This window comes from Culex quinquefasciatus, chromosome 3, assembly GCF_015732765.1.
Source record: "Culex quinquefasciatus strain JHB chromosome 3, VPISU_Cqui_1.0_pri_paternal, whole genome shotgun sequence".
Taxonomy (NCBI): Eukaryota; Metazoa; Arthropoda; class Insecta; order Diptera; family Culicidae; genus Culex; species Culex quinquefasciatus.
The window spans coordinates 146,879,955-146,903,408 of NC_051863.1; the positions used below are offsets into that span (position 1 = coordinate 146,879,955).

Here is a 23,454-nt window from a genome sequence, read left to right on the forward strand (position 1 = left end):
ACCTATCGCCTAAGGAGGGTGTGTTGCGGAACGGTGGAAATTCAATTTACCAAATGAGTTCCCGCAAACCTCCAGGGGAAACCATCTTCCCGTGTAGCTTGTCCCCTGTAGGGATAATTTAAAGGTTTGCTCAGTTGCCACCATTATGCATAGGAAAATTATCGATGCATGACTTCTGGAGGTGCTATTTATGGATCTTCCTTTATGTGATTTTTAAGTTGTTCTCTGTTTTAAAAGTAACTGTTTAGCAGAAAATTAAAAATACCACAAGCTATATTTTTAATGCAAAATTACAGCCTCTCCAAGTCGCCATCTTAACCGTCTGGAAAAGGTTTCGCAAAACACCCAAGTCAAAACATGGAAACGCCCCGTACTGCACGCTGATCGGTCCGGGATACCATAATCCCTAAAGACCCTTCGCCCAGTGCTGTCTGCACTGGCGTTCACCTCTCAGGGCCATACGTTCGAAATGTCAGCGGCGGCGCGGTTACCTTTGCCAACAAACCTGGTCTGGTCCAGTTGTTGTTAAGGTCTGCTCTCATAATGTACGTCGACTTAAAGGGGGGGGGGGGGGCATTCAGCGATTACGTTACGCTTTGGTAAAATCGATTTGATTCGTCATAAGTTGAGGTTAATTTGAGGTTATCTGAAGATCACGTAATTTCTGGACGACCCCCTCGACGCCGGGATTGATTGAGTGGAGAAAATTAAAAGCCAATCTTGTACACCATGTGACCCTTTCGAGACCTCGTGGAGCAGCATAATTTGAACCAGAGCGCTCTGCTCTGCGCTGTGGCCATAATGGACGCAAAACTAGGTTTTTGGTGTCGTGTCTCGCCGCGGTTTTTCATTTTTTTTGCTGAACATTCTCTGTGCCCATTCCAAGATGAAAGCCCCGAGAGAGACTTCATATCGGCGCGCGTTTAGACCCGCGCAGCTGAAAGACCCAATCAATTACCATAATGTGCACGGTGGTGCTGGTTCAAGAGTCAGTTTTTTGTTGTCCCTCCGAAGTGGTTCGAAGGTGTACCGTGACGACGCAGTAGATGGCCTGGTTTGTCGTCGTGTTCTATATTACATGGTTGGTGAACCCTCCCCCCTTCGAAGATCGTTGAATATTGAGTGGGTCTAGAGTGGCTTGGAGCATCATTTGTCAACGCTGTTTTACAGTTACTTTTAACTAGATTTTGAAGACCTTTGAAGTGTTCCGCTTGAGTTCTTTCGGGGGAGGTCATAGAAGTTAAGCTGTGCCAAATCCTCAAAATCTTATTTCTAGTTGAAATAAATGAAAAGACACAAAAAAACCTCCTCCAGAGGCAAGTCATGCAGAATTGTAATAATGAGCAAAGTTCAAATTATCCCTTCAGGGGACACACACTGCTAAGAAATGCTCCCCTGAAGACTGTGCGGAAGCTCATTTGGCAAATTAAATTTCCTTCTTTTCACACCCCGCAGGAAATAGGTCAAGTTTTACAACTGCTACTAAGAAATGTTGTTTTTATAGGCAGAAGCTTGTCAAATGGGTTTCGCTTCTATTACGGACTTCAACTCCTAGGCAGATGCAGAAGCATTGAGAATATATTGAGAGAAAGCTGTTTAGCAGTGATTTAGTGTAACATGAAGCAGTAAAAAAGTGAAGCGGTAATTAAGTAAGAAGCAGTGATCAGTAAAGTAATGAGCAGTAATGTTGTGAAGCAATACATCAATTAAACACTGACGCAGTAAAGCAGTGAAGTACAAAAACAGTACCCCAATAGAGCAGTAATGTAGTGAAGCAGTATGACAGTGAAGCAGTAAGGCAGTGAAGCATTAATGTAGTGAAGCAGTAAAGAAGTAAAGCAGTATGGCAGTAAAGAAGTAAAGTAGTATGGCAGTTAAGCAGTAAAGTAGTAATGCGTAAAGCAGTAAAGTAGTGAAGCAGTAAAAAAGTAAGTTAGTATGGCAGTTAAGCAGTAAAGCAGTAATGCGTAAAGCAGTAAAGTAGTGAAGCAGTAAAGCAGTAACGTGTAAAGCAGTAAAGTAGTGAAACAGTATGACAGTGAAGCAACAAGGCAGTGAAGCAGTAATGTAGTAAAGCATTAAAGTAGTGAAGCAGTAAAGTAGTGAAGCAGTAATGTAGTAAAGCAGTAAAGTTAAGAAGCAGTAAAGCAGTGAAGCAGTATGGTAGTGAAGCAGTCATGGAGTTACAAGTAAAGCAGTAAAATTGTGAAGCACTATGACAGTGAAACAGTAATGTAGTAAAGCATTAAAGTAGTGAAGCAGTAAGGCAGTGAAGTAGTAAAGTTGTAAAGCAGTAATGTAGTAAAGAAGTGAAGCAGTATTGCAGAGAAGTAAAAAAAGTGAAGCAGTAAAGAAGTAAAGCAGTACTGTAGTAAAGTAGTAAAGCATTGAAGTAGTAAAGCAGGAAGGCGGTGAAGTAGTATCGATTGATGTTGTGAGGTAGTGAAGCAGTAATGTAATAAAGCAATAAAATAGTGAAGCAGTAAAACAGTGAAGCAGTATGGCAGTGAAGCAGAAAAGCAGTGAAAAAGAAATGTAGTAAAGAAGTGAAGCAGTGATGCTGTGAAGCAGTCAATCAGTGAAGAAGTTTTACAGTGATGCAGCCATGCTGTGACGCAAATATGTATAGCAACGAAATAGTGAAGCAGGGAGGAGGAAAATAATAAAGCAGTAATGCAGAAGCAGTACGGAAAAAAGCAGTGAAGCTATGCATCAATTTTATTGTTTGAGTCGCCATGGGTGGTACATAGCACTTCCGGGATCATCTAATGATCCCGTATTGCTCCTAACTTCCATGTTCCTTTCCTGGAGCTGATCCAATCTTCTGGAAGACTTCTGCCTAGCTTTCTCCAGCCAGCGCAACGTTGACAGACAATGCGGAATTCCAGCAATCTGGATAGTTGTACTCTAATTACCTTAATTCTGCACTGTTTCGCCCCCCGAGCGCGCTTCCCAGTTTATGTTATCGTTCGGCATTAGCCACCAGGTCGTCACGGAATGACTTCTGCGGTGCCATGGCCCGAAAGCCATCAACAGTCCGGGGGCCACGAGGTCTCAGTGCTGACGTTCCAGAAAATTACCCCCAATTCAAAATCCCGTTTTTTCGACGGAGTCGCTTTTCTTTCTGCCGAGTCGGGGATGTCAATATTAATGTCGTATAAATTTCGCCAGGGCTTTGAGGTGGCCAGTTCGAGAAAGGCACCTTTCAACACTATACCAGCTGACGCTGATCCCATTGACGGGGCAAGGTTGTTCCCGAATTCGTTCTGCCGGATTCAAGGCTGATCGAGTGTGATTAATTGGGGTTTAAAGTGGAAAAAGTCACTTTAAATTCAAAGTCAAAGATGAATCGGGTTAAACGGTTCAGTGTGATCGGGAACAACTTGAAAGTCAGCATTACTTCGAATAGAATTTCAGGAAGTGCTTTCTCCTTTCGTGCAGATATTCAATCCAAAAGATGCTCAAAAAATCGAATCACCTCACTCTATCTGATCATCAAAACTGCTCACCCGAATTACACGCCCTGTCACTTCTAATGGCCGTCCCAAAAACAGCAATCAACCTCCCCTCTAATCTGACCCATTAAATCTGGGCCAATTCACAGCTTGACCGTGGTCACACCGGATCGCAAATTAGTTCACCACCTTTTTTTCCCAAATCTAATCATCAAAACTAACTGTGCCCATCGGTGTCAGCTGCCGTCACGGAAATTCCACAAATTTGGAGGCGACATAAACGGGTAGAACCTTTTGCTTTTCGAGTCGCCACGTGATCTTAATCGGGCGCGATCATCATGATTGGTTGATCGCCGGGTCGGAGAAGCTGACGATGATGATAATCATGGGAGAGTGAACGGCATTTCTTTCATTCGTTTTCGCGGCGATCAAAATCTCGGTTACTTGTCCGTTTTGGTGTGCAGTTTCGTGTCTGGAAGTAACTCCCCTCACCTCTCTGCTTTGGGGTCGGGAAAAAGCTCCATTTAGGGAACCATATCGTGGCCGGGAAAGTTAGCAAACAACAATAGTTGGGGAAAGGGTGTCCGTTCGCTGTGTGGTTTATCGCGACTGAATGAAGCATTGTTGTTCTTTTGGGTCTCAATTTTCTCACAGGAGAGTAGCTGAATGGCAAGGTCTCGCTCTTCCCGGGGTGGCTGCTACGGGAGTTGATTTTGGGAACTTTTGGATGGCCTAATTTTAAGTGATTTAGTTCTTCAATTACTTCGTAATTTGAATAGTTTAAAATTCATCGAAGCCTCAACATTGTTTCAACATCTAAAAATATCGGAAGAAATTTACGCTAAAGTGATTTACATTTTTTAATCCAATATGACGGTGACAAAATATTGAAAAAATGCATTTAATTATTTAATAAGCAATCAACTATTCAATTTTTTCTAAAATGTGGTCGCAGAACTACAATTTGATGTTTCAAAAAAGAAAAAGAAAAAAACGACTTTTTTTTCTTCTTGATACGATTATTCGAAGTCCCATACAATTCGTTATTCGAAGTCCCATAAAAACCTTCGGATAATCGAACTTCGGATAATCGAAACTTCGGATAATCGAGGCTTAGGATAATCGAGTCTGAACTGTAATTATACAAAAAAAAAAACTCGGTAGAAAGAATAAAAAATTCTAAAGAACAATTGATGTATGGAAGATTGGAAAGACTCACAAAAATTCCAGATTTTTTTTTTCTGAAGTAATTCAAATTTCCTTTAAATATGTTTGAGTTAAGACTTTTTCTCATTTTTTTTAAAGAACTCTTCTTGTTTCAAAGAATCAAAAATAACTCACAAAAACTGAGACAACATTTTTTTTTCTTAAATAAGTTTGAATTGACTCCAATTGACTTTTTCTTTTCATAAACTCATATTTTAAAGAACGAAAAAAAAAAATTGCGAATTATAATTGAAGCAGGAATACACGATTTGACAAAATTAAAAATAAAAGAATACAGTATTGTCCCAGAAACAAAAATAAGTTCCATTAATGTTTAAATTGAAAATCTTTGTAAAAATGTTACATTTTCTCACAAAACATGTTCTAGAAATTATCATGTTTAAAATAATTAAGAAACTAGAAAAGTTAGCCTGAAATGAAACTTCAAATTTTTATTTAAAAATGTTTTTTTTGTTGCTCCTTTTTGTACTTACAAAAACTATGCAAAAATAATAAATTACTTTGTGCTGCAGGCTTCATTTTTTTTTCTCATTTTCTCTCTTTCGACCGTTTTTATTCCGATTTTTTGTACACTTTTGACCTTATGTAATTCAACCTATTGTCTGCAATTTCAAAAATATAAAAAGATAACAAGATGTGTTTTAGGACATTATATTTTTTAAAAGATTTCCCCCCCCCTCTCAGTAAAAAAATTCTCATAAAATCAAAGGCCAAACAAATTACAATAACGTTTATTTTTATTGATTAATCAAATAGAGCACTCTTGGAAATTATGAAAAAAAAAAAAAATTGTGGCACTACAGATCGGAAAATGACGGAAAACTTCATTTTTTTTATCAATTCATTTTGTGATACTTAAAGTTTTATAAATTTTGTTGCCCCTTTCAGCCGATGGACAAAAACGTGAAATAAAATTTGTACAATCCTTATACCTGCATTATTCTATCAATTCAAATTTAATTATTTTTATTTATTTGCGTTTAAGGACCGCTTAACTACGGGTTATATTGGTCTTAGAAAATTTAATTATCGATGAATTTGTTTAATAATTGATCAAAAAGTGATTTTAACAATTTTTCCGAAGTTTTTTCAGCTAAAATCTTTGAAATTGTTGCTTCAAATAAAATTACTTTTCACTTTTCCTTTTGACTCTTGTCTGAGTATTGGGACAATACAAGTAAAAAAAGATTAAATAATTCTACACATAAACAACTCATTTTTCTTATAATTCCATTGGTTTTTAAATTTCGTATTGTAATCCATGTTCCTCAACTAATTAAAAAATCAGCTATTTGTATTTATGAAAAACCTGTAAATTAAAAAAAAACCATTCTCACTCAATACCAACTGTTGGATTACATCCAAATTTCTAATTCAATAAGAAGTTTTAGAAAATTAAACTACATATTAGGGTAATTCTCCGCCAACTCACACAGCAGTTGCCCCGATAGCTCTTCGATTTGCGTGAAACTTTGTCCTAAGGGGTAACTTTTGTCCCTGATCATGAATCCAAGGTCCGTTTTTTGATATCTCGTGACGGAGGGGCGGTACGACCGCTTCCATTTTTGAACATGCGAAAAAAGAGGTGTTTTTCAATAATTTGCAGCCTGAAACGGTGATGAGATAGAAATTTGGTGTCAAAGAAACTTTTATGTAAAATTAGACGCCCGCTTTGATGGCGTACTCAGAATTCCGAAATAACGTATTTTTCATCGAAAAAAAAAACACTAAAAAAGTTTTAAAAATTCTCCCATTTTCCGTTACTCGACTGTAAAAATTTTTGGAACATGTCATTTTATGGGAAATTTAATATACTTTTCGAATCTACATTAACCCAGAAGGGTAATTTTTTCATTAAGAACAAAATTTTTCATTTTAAAATTTCGTGTTTTTTCTAACTTTGCAGGGTTATTTTTTAGAGTGTAACAATGTTCTACAAAGTTGTAGAGCAGACAATTACAAAAAATTATATATAGACATAAGGGGTTTGCTTATAAACATCACGCGTTATTGCAATTTTACGAAAAAAAAGTTTTGAAAATGTTGGTCGTCGTTGGTCACCCGCGACAGACACGGACGACGAAACAAAGAGAAACGCAAAAAGTAAATTTTTCAAAACTTTTTTTTTGTAAAATCGCGATAACTCGTGATGTTTATAAGCAAACCCCTTATGTATATATATATTTTTTTGTAATTGTCTGCACTACAACTTTGTAAAACATTGTTACACTCTAAAAAATAACCCTGCAAAGTTAGAAAAAAACACGAAATTTTAAAATGAAAATTTTTGTTCTAAATGAAAAAATGACCCTTCTGGGACAATGTAGATTCGAAAAGTACATCAAATTTCCCATAAAATGACATGTTCCAAATTTTTTTACAGTCGAGTAACGGAAAATGGGAGAATTTTTAAAACTTTTTTAGTGTTTTTTTCGATGAAAAATACGTTTTTTTCGGAATTCTGAGTACGCCATTAAATCGGGCGTCTAATTTTACATAAAAGTCCCTTTGACACCAAATTTCTATCTCATCACCGTTTCAGGCTGCAAATTATTGAAAAACACCTATTTTTTCGCATGTTCAAAAATGGAAGGGGTCGTACCGACCCTCCGTCACGAGATATCAAAAAACGGACCTCGGATTCGTTATCAGGGACAAAAGTTACTCCTTAGGACAAAGTTTCACGCAAATCGAAGAGGGGTCGGGGCAACTTTTCCCAATTTCGTTTGAGAATTACCCATTAAGATTCCAAGCTTCAAGCTCTAGACATGCTTGCAATGCTGCTGATTTTTGAGATATCTCTCGATTTCTCACCTTTGCTTTTAAAAGTCAGAATTCTAACACAGGTGATAATTAGGGGCGATCGCTCGATCGCGCCGTGGTATTGACAAGCCGGTATTAATGAGCCCAATAAACAACCCAAATCTCAACGTCCCGCTAGGCGAACGTTCACGGCTTCTAAGCCGGCCTATCAAGAGCTTTTCATCGAATCCATTTGCTCCCGGGAGAATTAATAACTACATCCATTCATTAACACCCCACAACCGTGTCCGTGTTCTGGTGCGATGCGTTTTCGGGAAAGTTGTGTTATGGGCCAAACTTTTTTTTAGAACAGTCAGCGCTTAACTTTATTGCCGCTACCCGCTGCTTCTAGGCCTACTTCTACTGGGAAATAGGCATAGCACAGCACAGCACGAAGAAAGGTGGTGGTACAATAACAATAATTCGAAGCTACCAACCAAGCAGCGTCCCAATTAAGGGAAAGGCCGGAGAGGGAGATTTCAATGCACGATACGCTGCAAGCTTCTACGACTTTTGATCAATGTAATGTTTTGAGTTTGGAGGGTAAGAGGACCAGTTTTGGAAACATAATCATTGATTTGATAAAAAATATACAAAAGTTCGTTTTAAAATAATCAGTTATCAAAAATGTCCAAAAACCCCTCTTTTTGATCAAATTGTAATTTGTAAGATTCGGTCTAATAAAGAGACCAAAAGTGCTCCCTTACCCTAACCTCTAACACCAAGTTGGGAATCGTCTCGCGAGAATAACAATGCTTCGAAGTGTTAGCGGGGACACATAAAGCACGATTTTTTTCCCTTCTTCCTCTTTTAAGGGGCTCAACCTCAACACATTTCTTTCCATTTAATGGCCTTTCTTTGGCTTCCCTCTGCCATTCAATAGCAGCCGGTGTGCCATATAAAGAAAGCTCACGAATGCGGTCGCGTCGGTGGTGGTGAGGTGATGGTGATGATGATGTTAAATCGTGATAAAAAGCGAAAAACGAACGAAACACAGTCGAGTACGGAATTTGGCTTGACTGTTGGAAAGAGCTTCGAATTCTTAGTAAAAAGAGATGTCTCAAAAGTATAAGAAAAATTAAGATAAAAGTAATTCTTTACAGTTCCGCGTATCAGCTTATCATTCTTTTTTTTATGGATTAAGCAAAGTTTCAAATATTGAATACTGAGTATAGTGAATTCTATAAAATGTTGAAAGCTTAGAGAGTTCGTTGAATTCTTCCAAAAAGTCGAAATTAACATTATTGAATGGCCGTAGCTCGGAATTTACATCAACAAACCTTCTGAAACTAGACCCAAAAATACTCAGAAGTCATCAAAATCAAATGACATCTTTATCTCAAATTGCATACTAAAAAAAAAAATGTTGAAATTGTAATGCTTTATTTAATTTCTTCGAAAAGTCGGAAATAACATTATAAAATGGCTGTATCTCAACATTTAGAGCATCAAACATTTTGAAACTCGATTTAGAAATACTGAACAGTCATCAAAAGCAAATGGCAATATTATTTATAATTGCATATTCTTTAAAATGCTCAAATTTTATATAAATTTAAAATCGGAAATAACATTTTAAAATGGCTGTATCTCAGAATTTATATCATCAAACCTTTTGAAACTTGATCCAAAAATGGTCAACAGTCATCAAAAGCAAATTACATTATTATGTCAATTTGCTAATATTCTTTAAAGTGTTGAGATTATAAAGCTTTCATTGATTTCTTCGAAAATGTCGAAAATAACATTATAAAATGGTTGTATCTCAGAATTGACATTATCAAACCTTCTGAAACTTTGCCCAAAGATACTCAGCAGTCATCAAAAGCAAATAGCATCATTATCTCAAATTGCATATTCATTCAAACGCTGAGATTGTAAAGCTAACATTGATTACTTCGAAAAATTTGGAAATAACATATTAAAATGGCTATATCTCAGAATCTACATTATCAAACCTACTGAAACTCGATTTAGAAATACTCAACAGTCATCAGAAGCAATTGGAATCATTATTCCAAAAAAAAATTGTATTGCGTTTATGTATTTCTTCGAAAAATTTGGATATAACATTTTAAAATGGCTGTATCTCAGAATTTACATCATCAAACCTTCTGAAACTTGGCCCAAAAATGGTCAGCAGTCATCAATAGCAAATTACATTGTTATGTCATTTTGCAAATATTCTTTAAAGGGTTTAGATTATTAAGCTTAAATTGGTAATTTCGAAAAAAAATGGAAATAGCATATTAAAATGGACGGTTTCCACGCGAAATCGACCACTCAAAATCCGGACCATCTCCGATCTTAATAAAACTTGCTGGATCGTTTGTCCTACTCAAATCAACAACTCCTGTGCACTCAGTTTAGTAATTCACAATGGCATTTGAATTTTAGGAATTATTTTAGTTTTAAATTATTGGTAATTAAATTTAAATTGAAAAAATCATATCTTTCGAAGCAGATGTTCAAAATCGATCGAAAGTGTGACGAAAGTTTCAATGAAAATATTTCCAAAAGCCGAAACTTTCATTTTCGATCAAAAAACAGCCAAAAATAAAATTTTCTTCGAAAATCAGGTTGAATACACCCTTAGATTCAAATTTTGCCATTACCATTCGAAAGAGCGGACAATTTCCCACTTTTCTTCCATAGACACCAAGTTGGAGCGAAAGCGTTTTCAAGTGGTTTGTAAATAAAAACCTTTTTTCGTATTTTTTTATTTTTTTCCAAAAAAAACTAAATTACATGTTTTATGGCAAATTTTGTAACAGATCCCACGGAAGCAGAACTTTATTTTAAGTTTAAAAATGGGATCTGTTACAAAATTTGCCATAAAACATGTAATTTAGTTTTTTGGAAAAAATAAAAAAAAAACGAAAAAAGGTTTTTATTTACAAACCAATCGAAAACGCTTTCGCTCCAACTTGGTGTCTATGGAAGAAAAGTGGGAAATTGTCCGCTCTTTCGAATGGTAATGGCAAAATTTGAATCTAAGGGTGTATTCAGCCTGATTTTCGAGGAAAATTTGATTTTTGGCTATTTTTTGATCGAAAATGAAAGTTTCGGCTTTTGGAAATATTTTCATTGAAAAGGGCGCACGATTTTCGTTAAAACACACTTTCGATCGATTTTTTGAACATCTGCTTCGAAAGATATGATTTTTTCAATTTAAATTTAATTACCAATAATTTAAAACTAAAATAATTCCTAAAATTCAAATGCCATTGTGAATTACTAAACTGAGCGCACAGGAGTTGTTGATTTGAGTAGGACAAACGATCCAGCAAGTTTTATTAAGATCGGAAATGGTCCGGTTCAAAATCGTATTTTTATGATCGATTTCGCGTGGAAACCGTCAATGGCTATATATCAAAATTTACATTGTCAAACCTTCTGAAACTCGATATAGATATTAGGGTGGGTACGGATTTTGAATAGTTCTCAGATCAAGTTCTGGTGTGATTCCCCTTGTAGGGCATACCCAAAGGGACTCTCACACCAAATTTCAGCTCATTTGGTTGAAAACTGGCTTGTCTCAAGCGGGTTCAAGTTTACATGGAAATTACTATGGGAAATTTTGAATTTTCGTTCATTTGCTCCTACAGGCCTGGGGAAAACATGTAGAAACTTCTAGGATGGTCAGAAATGAGCGGAATCGTCTGGAGAACAACTTTCCCTAAGAGACCAGGTCGATTCGTTCAACCCCCATCGAGCTCAACGGCAATACATCCAGGGTTTTCGGAACCAACGATTTTCCCCAGAAAAGCGTCAAATTTTCCTTAGCATGCTATGAATGCTTGATGAACACCGCGACGCCACGTGTCAAACAGCTACCACGTGATTGTAAAATTTGCACCATAACAGTTTTTTTTTCTTATTTGGAGGTTCAGAATACAGCTGAATAGTATCCTGATCACCATGAATGATAATTCTATGGTTCAAAAAGTAATAAAAAGTATTTTTTATAGGCGATGCTTGTCCACGTGGTAGCTGTTTGACATGTGGCGTCGCGGTGTTCATCAAGCATTCATAGCATGCTAAGGAAAATTTGACGCTTTTCTGGGGAAAATCGTTGGTTCCGAAAACCCCGGATGTATTGCCGTTGAGCTCGATGGGGGTTGAACGAATCGACCTGGTCTCTTAGGGAAAGTTGTTCTCCAGACGATTCCGCTCATTCCTGACCATCCTAGAAGTTTCTACATGTTTTCCCCAGGCCTGTAGGAGCGAATGAACGAAAATTCAAAATTTTCCATAGTAATTTCCATGTAAACTTGAACCCGCTTGAGACAAGCCAGTTTTTAACCAAATGAGCTGAAATTTGGTGTGAGAGTCTCTATGGGTATGCCCTACAAGGGGAACCACACCAGAAATTGATCTGAGAACTTTTCAAAATCCGTACCCACCCTAATAGATATACTGAACAGTCATCATAAGCAAATGGCATCATTATTTCTTGTAGCATATTTAATAAAGTGCTGAAATTGTATGGATCATGTTAAAAATCGTAAATAACATCTAAAAAGGGCTATTTTAAAATTCACCTTTAAATCGATTTTTTTTGATTTTTGAAATAATTAAAAATGAATTTTATAACTGTACTAATATTTACATGGCCTAATTTAAAAACATTTATGCTGATAAGATTTCAATGTAATCCTATTTTGTGATGAAAATGTGTTATTTACCCTGAGAACTTGAAATTCGAATTTTCGAAACATTCTTTCTACCCGTCACTCAGATTACAGACCCACAGTCGAACTTGCACGATCCTCGCCGCACGGCCCTAACGGTCCGAGGTCACCCCGGCGTTGGTTCCCCTGGGGTGGTAATCTCCCGGGAGAAAGTTGCTCTAATGATAGATGATTGATCCAGCGCGGGGAGTGAATTCGCTTCTCCTGTGGTGCTTCACCAAACGTTTTCACGATGTGTCTCCGGTGACCTATTTCCAACGAAACGTCGGCGCTCGAATGTTCGTCTTGGAATTCCTTTCTCCCGGGGCGCGTATTCTTCGCTCGAAGTCACGTGACCGTGGAGCACGAGGAAAGTGCCTGCAGTCAGTCAGTCAGCGGGAAAGGGGCATTAGTTGATGCTACTATTTAAGTAGGACTCCACGGCTGCGGGTCTGATTAAATGGGAAGAGTTGTGAAATAAACACCGGCTCGGTCTAGTTTAAAGGCGGTCTGTCAAAAGAGATTGGAGAAAGGTGAGTATACAAGGGTTTGGATGGTTTGACAGAATGGTTATGTCTGAAATATTGTGATGACTTCAAAAGCGATGCCGTCAGTCCTGATATTCAAAAACAAAAGTGAATCAAATGAGTGTTATATTCCCTAACGCAACACGATTTGCCAAATTTGGACACCTTGCACACCATCTTGCGCAATCTGACAAACCGTGACCAAATGTGATATAAGCTTATATCATCAAAATAAAAATACGCATCAATCTGCACCACCTTTGGACAAATTCGATTCAACTAATCGAGTTGCGAGGAGTGACTTTCAAAGCCAAAACAGCTCGGCAATGAATAAAACAAACCCCGTCCTCGACCGGCATTACCATTCCGAGGTGCAGATCCCCAATCCGACGACGTTCACCCGGCCGATTACTTCATCTTTATCTCAACGCATCGACCAAAGCAGATCAGCCAACCGGACAATGGCAAGAGGGGTGAACGTGCAAAGCGAGCAAGTTGAACCCGAAACGTTTGTGGTGCGTTCGTTTGAAAAATCCGCAACCTGCTCGTTCAGTCTCATTTTGTGCTAAAAGTCGGACTAGAGTGCGGACGTTACCTTCAAACCGAACGCACCCCCCAGCTCGACTGCAAATCAACGCCGCAAAACGACTTATCGTGCCAGGTCGATCGGCGACTTGACCAGATGGCGGCTGCGTGTTGTAGCGGACGACCTCAAAAACCTGCTTTGCGGGCCAAAACTAGATTTGGTCGCCGATGCCGCTGCCCCTCGCTTGATCTTTCAGATTGTCTTGGAGGTCCATTCTCCGGGGTGGTGGTCCGCGATACGACTGTCCGGTGCAGGTTTGCCGATTGGAGCGAGCCGAAAAATCGTTTCGTAATGAACGTGCCGTGATTCGCTGATCAGATTCGCCTTTTTTCCGAATTGATGATTATTTTTATCTGAGAAAGGTTTTTATTCTGTTAAAATAACCTTTCAAGACGCAATCACCCAAGGGGAAAACCACTCTCATCAAAGAGCCCTGGGCACCATCGGGCACGTTCTCAGGCACCTTCAGGCACTTTCAGGCACCTTCAGGCTCTTTCAGGCACATGCTCGGGAACCTTTCATTCTGACTTTGACAATTGGAAAATCCATTTCAAAATATCAAAGTAATCAGGATTCTGACCCAAACATTTTAAGTTGTCAGAAGAACTGTTTTTGGTTGCAATTTGGGTTGCAAGTGAATTTTGTCCAATCAAAATGATTTGTGAGTTAAACAATTATATTTTGTCGTGAAATGTAAGTAATTTTCAAATCATGACTACATAAATATTGACCCAGTTTTTTTTATTCTAGATGTACGAAAAAACTCGTTGCTTAGGATATATCGATTGAAGCTAAATTTGAAGATTTTCAAACTTGGCTTGGGATTTCAAAATTTTAAAATTGGAATGTTATCAATTGTACAGAAATAAAAGCAGTTTTATATTTATGCTTCTGGTGTACTTTTTTTTTGGAAAACAGAAAAACAGAACGAGGTTTATGGTCTACAATTTGGGTTTGTCGCAGTGAATCGTTTTAATATCTGAGTTCAATGTTTAAGCTTGGATAACGTCAATTTTCGAAAGCTTTGAATGTGGTTGTTGTTGAGATAGCTCTAACTCTGTTGATTGCACTGGTTATCTGTTTCAGATTAGTGAAAATTAGGTAATTCATCATCGGCTTTACAAAATTGTGTCCTGTATTTTTTTCTTAAAACACTTTATTATGCTTTTTATTTCTAACAAAAACTAGTTTTTTTTTTATTTCTCGAAAATTTTTATTGAGTTGGTAACGATGATTTTCATTTCATCGAAACACAATAAACAAGATGTGCTTTTCGGCCACATGAATCAGGTAGCAGCTCTTGAACCAGCTAGGGGCATCGCCGAGATATTTGAAAACAGGGCGAGCTGGGCGGGACCAGTTCTTCGTGGTACAAAACAATAACTTTTTTCAGACGTTTAATTTCCTCAGTTTGGATTGGGCTACAGAATCTTCCAATGGGTTCAATCCGTGTGTGTTTGATTTTATAATATTTTTTTAATCGCTTTTTTCTAAAAGAGAAAATTATCTGATCAAATTACATTCTATAGTTGATTACAAACATCTTACCAACAATTAAATGACAATACTTTGTAACAATAGATTTAATCCAGCAGGACCGAAAACTCAACACCGACAGAATTTTTCAAGCTTTATAAACAAACAAAGTAACACGGTTGCTATGCACCGTCCAGTTTTTTTCTTGGCTTCAGGACTCACTCAGGCACCTTCGGGCACGTTTGGGCAATTTTAGGGCACAGCCTACTCGAGGGCAATGAGCAGAGTGGTTTTCCCCTTGCAATCACCCTATCTAGACGGACTTCGATCTAAAAAATCGATAAAAATCCAATATTAAAACAATTTTGAATCTTTAAAAAGCATTTTAAAAAATTATTCAAAAAATTTCAGAAAATTTTAAAATTGATGATTTTAACAATATTTGAACCGTTTTCGATAGTAAAAAAAAATAAGGCCCTCTTGAAATGTTAGTATTGATTAAAAAAACACGAAAGATCACAAAATTTCAATTTTTAATGTTGTAAATCGGACGCTTTGTTCTCGAGATATCGGTGATAAAAAACAAAGTAAAATTAGGCAACACTGATAAATCTTTACATGGTCATTGGTCATATCTTAGCAACCAAAGGCAGTATTATTAAGGTTAAAACTAACTTAATCCACCTATGTGGTTGGAGCCTTCCTCACTTATTACCAACAATGGCTGATATGATGGAATTGTACAAAAATTCCATCTATTTTTAATAACCGGAATAAAAAAGTACATAAATATCACTTAAGTGGCCATACCTCGAGACAGGGTTGCCAGATCATCAATGTTTTGGACTCGTTGGAAAGGTCTTTTGATAACCTAACCAAGGATGGGCTGGATGGTGGATCCGGACATAGTTTACATACATGTAAGTGAGATCCGGCTTCCAAAAAGTACATCAATATCACTTAAGTGGGCATACCTCGAGACAGGGTTGCCAGATCTTCAATGTTTTGGACTCGTTGGAAAGGTCTTTTGATAAGCTAACCAAGGATGGGTTGGATGGTGGATCCGGACATAGTTTACATACATTTAAGTGAGATCCGGCATCCAAAAAGTACATAAATATCACTTAAGTGGGCATATCTCGAGACAGGGTTGCCAGATCTTCAATGTTTTGGACTCGTTGGAAAGGTCTTTTGATAAGCTAACCAAGGATGGGTTGGATGGTGGATCCGGACATAGTTTACATACATTTAAGTGAGATCCGGCATCCAAAAAGTGCATCAATATCACTTAAGTGGGCATATCCCGAGACAGGGTTGCCAGATCTTCAATGTTTTGGATTCGTTGGAACGGTCTTTTGATAACCTAACCAACGATGGGTCGGATGGTGGATCCGGACATAGTTTACATACATTTAAGTGAGATCCGGCATCCAAAAAGTACATAAATATCACTTAAGTCGGGATATCTCGAGACAGGGTTGCCAGATCTACAATGTTTTGAATTCGTTGGAAAGGTCTTTTGATAAGCTAACCAAGGATGGGTTAGATGGTGGATCCGGACATAGTTTACATACATTTAAGTGAGATCCGGCATCCAAAAAGTGCATCAATATCACTTAAGTGGGCATATCTCGAGACAGGGTTGCCAGATCTTCAATGTTTTGGACTCGTTGGAAAGGTATTTTGAAAACCTAACCAAGGATGGGTTGGATGGTGGATCCGGACATAGTTTACATACATTTAAGTGAGATCCGGCTTCAAAAAAGTACATAAATATCACTTAAGTCGGGATATCTCGAGACAGGGTTGCAAGATCTTCAATGTTTTGAATTCGTTGGAAAGGTCTTTTGATAACCTAACCAACGATGGGTCGGATGATGGACCCGGACATAGTTTACATACATTTAAGTGAGATCTGGATATATGTGAAAACACATTTTTATACATAACTTTTGAACTACTTATCGAAACTTCAATCTGTATAAAACTCGATCCATGGGACCCTAAACCAAGTCGAATGCAACAGGTTCGGGTCAAATCGGTTCAGCCAGTGCCGAGAAACATGAGCTAGTTTGTTGGTCACATACATACATACACACACACATACACACACACATACACACAGACATTTGTTCAGTTTTCGATTCTGAGTCGATATGTATACATGAAGGTGGGTCTACGACGTTTTTATACAAAGTTCATTTTTAGAGCAGGATTATAGCCTTACCTCAGTGAGGAAGGCAAAAAGCTGAATAAAGGCAGTTGAAAAAGCTTTAACTTGAAAAAAGCGCATTTTATCAAAATTACACTAAAGTGTCTTTTGATTACTTATTAAATTTTACAATAATAAATTTAGAGTTTTTTTTTTAAAGTTCCTTGAAGCAATTGTGTTTCATATGTTTATAGGACCTGATCATAACAAAGTCTAGAAAAATTCAAAAACTGTGTTTTTTTCTCGAAAAACTATTACTTGGTCAAAGATTTTTGCCTGTCGTCATAAGGGGTTACATTGAGTCTGGGAGTAAGATTGGGTCATACAAAAATGATGAAATTTCTATGTCTCAATCTCACCCCCAGACCCAATGTCACCCCTGATCACGGTATTCTTATTTTAATTGATTACAAAAATTGATATTAAAAAAAAATTTCCCGGGATATCGCCAATTTTTTGACCTCTCGATTCCCGGGAAATTTGGTCGAGACTCCCGGGAAATTTTATACTTATAAATATCGAACCAAAATTAATAAACTAAATAGAAAAACATTTCAAAAAATCGAAATTATTTAAAACATTGGAGGTTCAATGTTCGATTTCCAAGATTGAATTGATCAATGCTTCTCTAATATTCTTATTCTAAAAGTGTGAATTTTAACTTTTCAAAAATTCTAATAACTTTAGTTGAGTGTAACCAAAAAAATTATTTTTTTTTTCATAAAAGTAACCAAAAAATGTGGAACCCAAAATTAACATTGAAGCATAATTAGCAGTTACACACCATAAATGAAATATTTTTTATTTCTAAGAGGGAAAAGCCTTTTCAAGATAAGTTTAATTTCCATATTCCCTCTCGAGCAAAGCATAACTCATAGTCTATTTTGTGTTTTGCATATTAAATTATATTTAAAGAATAAAAATCAGACATTTTTTTGTAAGCGGACACTAAGTCCGCGAATTGTGAACATTTACAGTTGACCTTAAGAAGGAAAAAATCAACTTAAAGTTTTTGTTTTGAGTCGTTATTTATCATATTGCAGAATGCCATATTGCATAAATGGCTAATTATATATTAGTTATTTTTTTACTTTCAAAAAATCTAATAACAAGTTCAACAAAAATTTTGTGCAACTTTGGAAAAATCAATCAGTGCGAATGAAGATTCATAAACATTTTAAACTGCAATTCGAGTCCCAAAAAGGCTCGAGAAACGATTTTGTATTTGTAGATTGAGGGAACACTATTGGCTAGTTAAAAAAATTCCCGGGTCCCGGGAATTCCCGGGAAATGGCAAAACTCAACTCTCGATTCCCGGGAAATTGAAAATCTCGAGAATCGTCACCCTCTGGATACAATCATTGCAGGAAAAATCACACCGTTTTAAATGTTAGTTTTTATTCAAATCAATTTTATTTTTGTTTTTTTAAATCCTTTTTAAATCCTTTTTTTCAATAACTTGGTCGATTTTTTGCTTAATCCGGATTTTTTGTAAAGATGGTATTTTGTGTCTTGAAAACATAACAAATAATAAAAACATGTGATTTATTTTGTAAATCAATTTTGATGAAAAATACATGTTTTCGAAATTCTGAGTACGCCATCAAATCGGGCGTCTAATTTTACATAAAAGTCCCTTTGACACCACATTTTATATCTCATCACCGTTTTAGGCTGCAAATTATTGAAGAACACCTCTTTTTTCGCATGTTCAAAAATGGAAGGGGTTGTACCGTTCTTCCGTCACGAACCTCGGATTCGTGATCAGGGACAAAAGTTACCCCTTAGGGCAAAGTTTTACGCCAATCGAAGAGGGGTCGGGGCAACTTTTCCCGATTTCGTGTGAGTTGGTAGAGAATTACCCATAATTTTTTTGGTGTTGTCCTTTCACATACCAAATCGATCCAAAAACTCAAAAAATAAAATTTAGAAAAAAGGCTAATTTTGCAGAGAATTGTTCCAATACCGAAAAAAATAATCTTTCGACATCAAAATCTGGTTTTCTTAAAGCTTGTATCGAAGTATACTTTTTTAAGTTTAAATTACTGGAAGGTTATCTTTTTTTCAAAACTGCAGGTTTTCACAAGCTTTACAAAAACATTAAGGAGACAACAAAAATAATAATCCTTATTTAGGCCTTACGCAATTTAGGCCAACCACTGAACCTAGCCAATTGAATGAGCCAATGTTATTTAAGCTGTGTTATAATCTAGGTAACTTTCAAACATTTATAGTTATTTTTGGAAAACAATAAGGTAAAACTTGATACTTTTTATCAATTTAAGCCCACGTACAAAATTGTGTAAATTAGAAAGGTAAAAAATTTGATGCAAAATATCCATAATAAAGGAAGAAAAAGTTGTATTACACCAAAAAGTAATAAATTTACACTTTTGAGCAAAAGTTATTTTTTCTGACTTTTCACCGTTTTTATGCAATTTGAATTTAAGATCAATTACGATTGAAGTTCTGCAAACTCATAATTCTCAAAAATTCATATTTCAATTTATTATTGAATTTCAAAAAGTTTTGAATTTATTATTGAATTTCAAAAAGTTTTGGATAGAAGATTTTTGGTTTGATGATTTCACTTTTTTCATGTGACTTTTACAATTTTATGAAAAATGTTTTTTTTTATTGATCACGGTAAGAAATCCTGTATGCTAGTATGGTGACTTTCAGATGTCGGATTTGTAAACATTGAAATGTTTAAAAAAAACGCCAATAACCGTCGACAAATGAGCATACATTTTCAGTAAACTTTTTTTCTTGTCTTAAAATGAATTAATTTTCTAAAATTATCCAATATGATTAGTCAACTCTTTAAATTTGTCATCGTATGTCTCGATTTATTCACTTATATTTGGGTAATTCTCTACCAACTCACACGAAATCGGGAAAAGTTGCCCCGACCCCTCTTCGATTTGCGTGAAACTTTGTCCTAAGGGGTAACTTTTGTCCCTGATCACGAATCCGAGGTCCGTTTTTTGATATCTCGTGACGGAGGGGCGGTACGACCCCTTCCATTTTTGAACATGCGAAAAAAGAGGTGTTTTTCAATAATTTGCAGCCTGAAACGGTGATGAGATAGAAATTTGGTGTCAAAGGGACTTTTATGTAAAATTAGACGGCCGATTTGATGGCGTACTCAGAATTCCGTATTTTTCATCGAAAAAAAAAACAATAAAAAAGTTTTAAAAATTCTCCCATTTTCCGTTACTCGACTGTAAAAAATTTTGGAACATGTCATTTTATGGGAAATTTAATGTACTTTTCGAATCTACATTGTCCCAGAAGGGTCATTTTTCATTTAGAACAAAATTTTTCATTTTAAAATTTCGTGTTTTTCTAACTTTGCAGGGTTATTTTTAGAGTGTAACAATGTTCTACAAAGTTGTAGAGCAGACAATAACAAAATTTTGATATATAGACATAAGGGGTTTGCTTATAAACATCACAAGTTATCGCGATTTTACGAAAAAAGTTTTGAAAAAGTTACTTTTGCGTTTCTCTTTGTTTCGTCGTCCGTGTCTGTCGCGGGTGACCATGAACGGCCATGATCGATGACGACCAACTTTTTCAAAACTTTTTTCGTAAAATCGCGATAACTTGTGATGTTTATAAGCAAACCCCTTATGTCTATATATCAAAATTTTGTTATTGTCTGCTCTACAACTTTGTAGAACATTGTTACACTCTAAAAATAACCCTGCAAAGTTAAAAACACGAAATTTTAAAATGAAAAATTTTGTTCTAAATGAAAAATGACCCTTCTGGGACAATGTAGATTCGAAAAGTACATTAAATTTCCCATAAAATGACATGTTCCAAAAATTTTACAGTCGAGTAACGGAAAATGGGAGAATTTTAAAACTTTTTAGTGTTTTTCGATGAAAATACGTTTTTCGGAATTCTGAGTACGCCATCAAATCGGGCGTCTAATTTTACATAAAAGTCCCTTTGACACCAAATTTCTATCTCATCACCGTTTCAGGCTGCAAATTATTGAAAAACACCTCTTTTTTCGCATGTTCAAAAATGGAAGGGGTCGTACCGCCCCTCCGTCACGAGATATCAAAAAACGGACCTCGGATTCGTGATCAGGGACAAAAGTTACCCCTTAGGACAAAGTTTCACGCAAATCGAAGAGGGGTCGGGGCAACTGCTGTGTGAGTTGGCGGAGAATTACCCATTTGATAAATAGTAGTATATATTGAAAAATAAGGAATACCAACTAGTTGAATAGGCCCATTTTTTTGCATAATCCCTCAGGTGTGTCCACGCCGATTTAAAGATTCGCTAACATCGATGACGACCCTCGCGATGGGATGGTGTTTATAGACCGTTGAAGAAGCTTACTGGCAACGAAGCAGTTATTTTGCTTTTATGACCACTACCTGTGGCTGAACCTCCACCGGCGTGGCGTCGGCCGGTTTATGGGCTATGCAGCCCCCAAAATACTTATAAAATATACGTGCTCCACAAGCGAGAGAGGCAGAGAGGTTAAGTAACAACCTTCTCCCCTCTGCACAAGAGTTGATAAGTGGTTACACGAGCCGAATCTAATTGATTGATACGTTTCGGAAGCTTCGACGACTGCAGCCGCCAGCAAACTTCGATTATGTCATGAACGCAGATTTGAGGCAGTGAAGCGAAGCGAAAATTGGAGTAAACGGCTGGAACAAAACAAAATCTACAATTGGCAGCAAAATTGAGCCAGAAGTGTGTTAGCGGGCCTGGAACCGGCGATTGCGCGATGTTTTGCGGCAATTTGCAAAATAAGCAACATCTTCTTCGGCTAAGCGCCACCACCGCCGGCCGTTTGGTAGGTTGGTCGGTTGGGAGAAATGGTGATGGCGCTAATCAGTAATGGACACCCATGTGTGGGGTCTGCGTTGAAGGAAGTGTTTTGCTAGATAATGGCGATGTTTGGATAGGCGAGTGAGGGCTATCGAGAGACGTTTAGCATAACTTTAGGAAATTGTTTGTTTGAAGTAATCAGCGATAATGTGTTTGGAAAATGGGGAAGATGAAGATGAGACGATAGGTTAATTTAGCAATAAAGCAAACAGAGAAACCAATTTAAGGAACGTGTCAAAACGTGCCTTTGCTGACCTAGAAAAATAATTTCAGATTTCCTGGTCAAAAATCTATAAATATAAAAGAAGGTTTTCGGGTACCGTAAACCGGGGTGACCGGAATGATTTGAAATCATACTGACCGTTGTAGAGAAGTGTTCAAAGTATATCTAGAAGAAGTTAACTAATATAAAGACAATGATGATGAACAGCATTAAGTCCCATGATTTTCTCAATGAAAAAGGGAATGATCGGAAAACCGAATGCATTTTCGGATTATTTGAACAATTTTCCACTAGAAGAAGATTAAATGATAAATGTTTGAGAATAATAAATTTTATCTGATTTTGAAACACAATTCAAAAAAATAACCAAATCCATAAGCATTTTCAGTAGAACAAATTTGATATAAAATGTTAATTTTTTTTTATTCGTGATTCGAATTCAGTTTCTGTTTCTTTATAACAAATTAACCTTAAGTGATTTGTTAAAGAGCTTGTGAACTTAGTTCACTAAATAAACGCTCTTTAAATCTTTTGGAGCAACATTACTTGATTCACCGTGAGGTTGTTGATGCCTTTCTTACATTGATTTAGTTTATTTTGGTAAAAGATAAATGTCTTACCTACAAATGTTCTCTTAATATAATTTCATATACTCATAACTGTCAATAGGATTGTCAGATCTTCAATCTATTAGAAAGGTCTTTTGATTACGCATCCAACGATGATTGATGGTTGATCGGTGTTATAGTTAACACTTAAGTATTCATAACTTTTGATAGGGTTGTCAGATCTTCACTTTTTAGATGAGTTGGATAGGACCTTTGAATTCCTTTGTAACAATACATAGCAATAGAAGTTTTCTTACAAAAATACCCTTTTTTTAAAGCTTCCGGACTTTTTTTTTAAATTTTTAAGGTTCTTTGGGTAATTCTCTACCAACTCACACGAAATCGGGAAAAGTTGCCCCGACCCCTCTTCGATTTGCGTGAAACTTTGTCCTAAGGGGTAACTTTTGTCCCTGATCACGAATTCGAGGTCCGTTTTTTGATATCTCGTGACGGAGGGGCGGTACGACCCCTTCCATTTTGAACATGCGAAAAAGAGGTGTTTTCAATAATTTGCAGCCTGAAACGGTGATGAGATAGAAATTTGGTGTCAAAGGGACTTTTATGTAAAATTAGACGCCCGATTTGATGGCGTACTCAGAATTCCGAAAAACGTATTTTCATCGAAAAAAACACTAAAAAAGTTTTAAAAATTCTCCCATTTTCCGTTACTCGACTGTAAAAAATTTTGGAACATGTCATTTTATGGGAAATTTAATGTACTTTTCGAATTTACATTGTCCCAGAAGGGTCATTTTTTCATTTAGAACAATATTTTTTGTTTTAAAATTTCGTGTTTTTTCTAACT

At 36.6% G+C, this 23,454-nt stretch overlaps 1 protein-coding gene and 2 long non-coding RNA genes across 6 annotated transcripts in view; 1 reads left to right on the plus strand and 2 right to left on the minus strand.

Annotated features, from left to right (window-relative positions):
• LOC6036428 overlaps positions 1-23,454 on the minus strand; it is a 112,167-nt gene that overhangs the window by 5,775 nt on the left and 82,938 nt on the right. The window lies entirely within an intron of this gene.
• LOC119769556 lies at positions 13,680-14,521 on the plus strand. The gene is made up of 2 exons (XR_005278422.1): positions 13,680-13,963; positions 14,021-14,521. It is a non-coding gene; the product is annotated as an uncharacterized LOC119769556 (long non-coding RNA).
• LOC119769555 lies at positions 14,703-15,041 on the minus strand. The gene is made up of 2 exons (XR_005278421.1): positions 14,819-15,041; positions 14,703-14,760 (listed from the first exon to the last, which is right to left on the minus strand). It is a non-coding gene; the product is annotated as an uncharacterized LOC119769555 (long non-coding RNA).